Consider the following 6,759-nt stretch of genomic DNA (forward strand, 5'->3'; position numbering starts at 1 on the left):
AAAGAAAAGAAAAGAAAAGAAAAGAAAAGAAAAGAAAAGAAAAGAAAAGAAAAGAAAAGAAAAGAGAAGAAAGAAAAGAAAAGATTTTGCTGTAGCAAATGGAAAATCTGTTGCTGTTGTAGCTTACTCTTCTTGTTTATTCCCATTCCTTGACTTGGTATTTCTATTTAAAGAAATAAAGATATCTAGTGCCTGAGATAAGCATCCATTTATAACATTCTTGCAAAAGAGCTATAAGCATTTCCAACTTTTCAGGGCATTACCCATAAAAAAAAAATTAAGTTAAATTAATATACCAAAGGGAAACAACACTGTTCTCTCTGGGGAATAATTTCTCTTGAAAATAGAAGCTATGCAACTGTCAAAGTACTTTGCATCAGCCAATTTGAAAAATTCTTGAAATTCTTCCTCTTTAATAGCTTGCAAAGAAGTTAGTTTATGAGAGCGAGGGAATGATCTGTAAGTAAGCTTTTAGAAAAAGCTGCATTCAGAAGCTCGTTCTAAGTCTGTCACCCTAATTTAACAGAATTTAATCTTCACACGTGAATACAAAATATAAATATGTAATCTAAAAGGTAGGGATGGAAGCCAGCTATTAGATATTAGATTATTTAGGTTATTATTTGTGTTTGCATTTATTCCCTGATCCTTTTCAAAATGTTTATCCTTTCCAGTGCATAGCATTAATTTGATGAGGGGTTTGCTGTTTGAGAGGAGACAATAAATAAACACAAGACTTTTCTCAAGTTCAGTGCCCAATGGCCATAAATGGAAATACCTTGATTCTTTTGTAACTTTGAAGTGCACATTCCACAAATTGTGCATATTTGCACAGCTTCAACTCTGCATAGCTTCAAGTTGCAGCTCAGGAGCTGCAGGAAGGCTGCACCAGTAGGTCAGGTATATGAGCAGTGGTTAGCTACAAATAACTAAATACAAATCGATTTCTCTTTTTATGACACTTAATACCAACTGTCTCAGAAGTCTAATGATCATCACAGATGAACCAAGCATGATTTTCATATATTTCTATCCTTAGTGTACTAAAAAGACTAAACCATTGATAACAGGCCAAGTCCTGCCTTCTACTTGTGTGTGCTTCCATGTTTCTGTTGTCCTTGCCTGGGCTGCTGGGGCAGGAGGTGGCTTTGCGGGTCTGAAAGCTGCCAGGTCTTCTTGGGAGCACTCGACTCAAAACCTCCTACTCAAGGAAGAGGCAGCAGGACTTTCCAGGACCATAAAGGGGAAGCTTGCCTCCTTCCTACAGAAACAAGCCCAGTCCTGGCCCAGGCTCATCCCTGTCCTCAGGAGCACGTCAGCAAGGTGAGAGAGGGCAGGTAAGAGCCACTGCAAGAAGCAGGGATGGACACAGGCTGGAAAGGAGGAATTACAGATACTTCTACAGGCAAAAAGTTTAAGAGTCACAAAGGGGCCTAGTCCTTTTTCACCTATTTCAGTTCAACTTCTATTAGGATTATATGTAAAGGATTAGTCCAGTTTCACTTAAAGAGCAGACAGTATTCCAGAATAAGAGAGTTTAAACTCTTTTGATTTACATATTGCAATACAGATGCACTTTGCTTTATTTCAACAATAGCCTATCCATTATCATGGATACCCAGTGCTGTGGAAGAGTAGGAGGAAAACAAACTGTGCAAAGAAATACAAGTTGTTTTAAAGAATGCTAGGAAAGCAGTGCTGTGTCCACCCTTTCATCACCCTTTGTCTTGTATCTGTGCTACGGTCTGAAAGGGATTTAGAGACACTGTATCAAACCATACCAATGTGAATCATGATTAAGCTTGTCTATCCTTTAAAACACTGTAGTGGGTTTTCTTTCGTCTCCCCTTTGGGGAGGGCAAGGGGGGGGAATCTTCGAAGGCTCGGTGGACACCTGGCATTCAGCCAAAGTAAACAGCCACAAACACGTCACTGCTGAAGAATCTGCCATCACCCATGGCTTGACTATCCTTTCTCTTACAGGTTTTCCAGCTCTCTAGCCTAGTTCTCACTGCAGATTAGACCCACTGATTTGGTTGTACCCACTACAGACATGGGGGACAGATTATTCTCTTCTTTACATCAGCCTCATTCAGACTTCAGAGTTTAACTCTGAAGTGGCTTTTCCATATTTCAGCTAAACATTTCCAATTCTTTTAAGCTTTCCTCCTAAAATTTGTAGGCTCCTCTGTTGAGTAGATCACCTTTTCCTATGGACTGTGCACCTCTTTCTGGATGAGAAGTGCACAAACATCTCGGTGCACCAGCCAACTAGCAAGGACTACCATCATGCTTGTCATGCAGACTGTATTATTCTCTATATCATAATGTGATCTGTGCCTGAGCCTTTCTGCTGTCTATGCAATTGTTTCCATTTTATATTTCATTAGTTACTATTACTGCCGTGTATGGAATTTTACCATTGTCTTAATGGAGTTACCTCCCTTTTTTTTTTAATTTCCCCCACCCCTTATTGTTTCTCCAGCTTGTCACAAACATTTTGAATTCTAATCCTCCCCCACAGTGTATTTACAGCACTTCCAGATTGGTGTCAGCTGTGAATTTAATCAGTTTACTTTTTGTTCTGTCTTTTGAGTCATTAACAGAAGGGCTGAATAAAGCTGAATAAAGACAAACTTCTGTACTCGAGGCAGGCTGCTCTTCCCATTGGGAACTGACTGGTTTCCAGACTGGGTGCAGATTTCCCACCATCTCTGTACCTGCTTTATACAAGTGTGATCTAGGTTTTTTATCCCAGCTTGTGTGTAAGAATATCACGTGAGAGAGTAGTTAAGATATTTAGCAAAGTAAGTGAAGTTCAGATAATCACCTATTTCTTGTCTTCTCTATATACAAGAGTGATTATTCTTCTGTAGAAAGAAAATAAAAACTTCCTGATGTCTTTTATTCATTTCCCTTTCTGGCTTTCAGGTGAATGCAAGAAGTTTGCCTCTTTTAGTGGTTTTTCTGCGGCTGTGACTCCTGGATTAAGCCTCACCTGTCCTCCCAGAATTTTCAGGCTTCATAGGAACCAAAATCATTTACTGGCTCTATCTCAAAGTATCTGCATTACTATTATTCCCCTGGGAGAAGCAAAGTGTCTTTGAAGACACTTAATGTCTGGCATTAAGTGGTGTCTGAAACCTTATGCATACAAAAACTAATGAAAAGCCACCTTTTAAGTGCACATCCCCACATTGCTTTCTCCCTTCTGCCAAAAGAGTGGATGGGATCCCTTGGATTTTAATGTTACACCAGCTATGGAAGCAAAGATTAGGTTAGTTCATACTAACTAGACTAAATAAATTTCCAAAGGTTCCCATTTCTGACCCTCTTACTTCTTGCAAGCAGCACCTGTTTGTGAAAGTCTCCCAGTTTGTCCACATTCCCCACCACTTCATTACAATTGCCAATACCGAAGGCACACCTTGCCAAAACCAAGTTATATCCATTCCTAAGTTTGCATTTTAATGTAGAATCATAGGTGCATGTGAAGGTACTAAATAAAGTGAAAAATGTTGACACTTTATTTACGCATTCAGGAGGATCTTGGTACTCCCATGCCACAGACCAGAAGCCCTTAAATCCTTGCTGACACCTGCGGTCACTGAAGGCTCTGCTCTGCACTAGAGTGAGCTAGAGCTCAGCAGAAGCCGAGGGCAGTCGTGTTCCATGAGGACAAAAGCCCACCTGGCTTTAACAGCAGAGAGCAGCTCTCTGATGAGAGCCCAGACGTGGGTGTTGTGTGTGGAGGCAGATGCTGTTGACTGGCATTTGTGAGTGGTGACAGCGCTGGGCTTTTGATGCAGTTGACGCTGAGCAACATCTGGGAGGCTCCTGATCCCTGAACGGTGCAGGAGAGCGCTTGATTTCCTGGAGGCTTTCTTAGAGTGGGTATTTCACCACAGATGATGTGGTATGCTGCAATAAAATGAAATAATAAAAAAATATATGGCTTACAGTTTGATATCTATCTTCTTTGAAAATTATGGGGAGTAATTCAGGACCTGAGCATCTGACTACTTATCAAAGCAGTTTGTGGTAAAACCGTGGCATTTGTATCTTTTAGAACAGGAGAAACAGTAAAATTTCAAAAATGCAAGTTTTTACAGAGTAAAAATAGTCTTAGTGGTAAAGTGGCTCCCCACCTTTTTAGCCATATTTATCCTTCTGGGTTGATTTTTGTAAGCATAATTGAAACACTGGGAGACAGATGAATTTTAACAATGTGTGCTAATTATATCCAATTTTGTTGTCTCAGTGAAAACGCAGACTCCTAAATCCTATTTGCACTCTGAAATTTCATAGGTTCCAGCCCTCATATGACCTTAACACCTTTTAGTTTTGTGTAGTTTTTGTAAGCCTTTGCACATGTTTAAATTCTCCTGTGGAGATTGGGTTAGGATATCAGATGTTCAGGGATTAGGAACACAAGCATTTTTTACCTCATTTAAAATCATTTTGACATTCTAGTGGAAGTCATTAAGATTGTTTTCTTGAACTCTCAAATGGGCCACAGTATGGGTACACCATTTTTTAGGAAAATTAAATAAAAATATTTTAATTGCTAAATTACCTTTGAGAATGTTAACATAAATATTTTGCACACTCTGAAGTTTCTATCTGAGGTAAATATTTTCACCTGAATTTCTCCCCTGAGAAGATTTGCTCCTAAATAAATAAATAAACAAACAAATAAATAAATAAACTCAGGGGCCATCCTGAGGGAAAGCAAGTAAGGACAGTCACTCCTCTAGAGCACTTCACTGAAGATGGTCTTAGTATTGTTTATATTTACATTTGCTTTATTTTTTTTCTTTCTTTTAACGGTGTAGTGGAAGAAAACTCTCCCCACATGGTACTAGGTTTGAGGATCTCCACTGAGGTGCAGTATGGATCTGTGGGTTCTGATTTCTGACCAGGTGAATCTCATTAATTCCAGCCCTGCAGCACAAAGGATTTGAGCATCTCCGAAGCCGGATGTTTGGCTCTAGAAAAAAAGAGGATAGATAGGAGGCAAAACACATGAAGGCACTATGTTTTTACCAGCTCCAATGTATGCATTAACAAGCAAGACTGAGAATGCCACCTGCTTACAGGAAGACTTTCAACTCATAGGGCATGGAGTTCTTAATAGTATTCCATTAGATATAATGAGGTATGCCGGTGCAGATTTCCCCCATGAAGTTTGTACACATTTGTACAAAATAAGGCTCCTGCTGGGGTGTTTTATGAATGCGGAGTCTTTCAGTTCTGGTTAAATAGGATAACCAGCTGTTTTCCAGGGCATGTGGAGAAATCCTTGGATTTGTTGTTGTTCCTACTCTCAGCATTAGCATGCCTGCAAAAAAAGGAATAAAACCAGAAATATTTTACTATGGTCTTCTTGAAGGGAAGACAATCCTTTGAATGCATGAGAAACTGCACTAATAGGTGCAGGGGGGAAAAAAAGAGAAAAATCCATCTCTTTGTCCTTTGATTTTGTTACAAACCTTTCTTCCATCTTCAGCCTCCAAGTTTCCCTCCTATGAGTTGTCATCTGTGTTGTCACTTGCAAGACTTTATTCCCCAAACCTGTAGATGTTATTAAATTTGAGGATTATAAGGTTATGTAGTATGTGGTAGAAGCCAGATACAGATTGGATGTTTTTATTAGAGGATTATCAAATTTTGTTAACAGGAGTGCGCCTGAGTAACTCCAGTGGAAGCTCTGCTGTGCTTGTTATGAAACATTTGGTCCTGAAGCAGATGCAGAGTTGCACCTTAGCAAGGTCCAAGTCTGTAACCATGCCAAGGACAGTTCATGTTCATGATGTGTAAAGCTGGATCATTGCAAGTGATGTATAATGCTTTCACTGGGAAAAGTGTAGTGGTTGTGGCAGAATTATCTCACCATAAAATCCCAAATATCCCAATGCCTTATTTACTTCAGAATCCTTTTCCACTGCTGGTACACCTTATAGGAAACAAAATAAAATCATCATACAAGGTGTGTACTTCAATGTTAGTTTCAAATACAGTGAAAATATCTGATGCTTTTTGTAGCTTTTTATAAGTTGCCTATCCCTACTACATGACACCAGAATCCTAAGCAGACTTGTTGCTCCTAAAATATGAGATTATGATGACATGTAACTAACTCTCTAAATATCAATACCTTAGTGTGCTTGTGAGTGAGGGGCTAAGTCAAGCTAGTGAGCTTAAAGCAAGAAATCAGAGGAGAACATTGACACCAAAGAAAATTAAATAATCTCACCCTAGAGTCACCCTTTTCTCACAGTGGTGAATTTGTCTAACTAAGGCCACCCAAGAGCTGCTAAGCAGGTAATTTCTACAGGTTCTTCTTTTAAGAGGAAGGTGAGTCAGGAAATTTTCATAAGCTTTGAACATTTTGCATAAAAGGTTGTACCCTGCTGTGATGGGTTTACACCAGTGGGCAGCTCAGACCCACCCAGCCACTCGCTACATCTCTAACAGGATGGCAGAGATGGCTGGAAGCAAGAAAATCCATGGGTTGACATAAAGACAGTTAATGGGAGGTGGGGACTGGGGACAAAGACAACCTGTGATGAAAAAGCAGTCCCTGCTCACCAGCTGACCATTGCCCAGCACTGCCTGTAACAGCATCTTTGGAAAGTCTTCTCTCTCTCAGTTTATTACTGAACATGATGCCGTATGGTATGGAATGTCTCTTGAGTCAGTTGGCATCAGCTGTCCTGGCTGTGTCCCCTCCAACTCCTTGTGCACTCCCAGCCTCCT

Source organism: Lepidothrix coronata, unplaced genomic scaffold (assembly GCF_001604755.1).
Source record: "Lepidothrix coronata isolate B3197 unplaced genomic scaffold, Lepidothrix_coronata-1.0 Scaffold0, whole genome shotgun sequence".
In the NCBI taxonomy this organism is placed as follows: domain Eukaryota; kingdom Metazoa; phylum Chordata; class Aves; order Passeriformes; family Pipridae; genus Lepidothrix; species Lepidothrix coronata.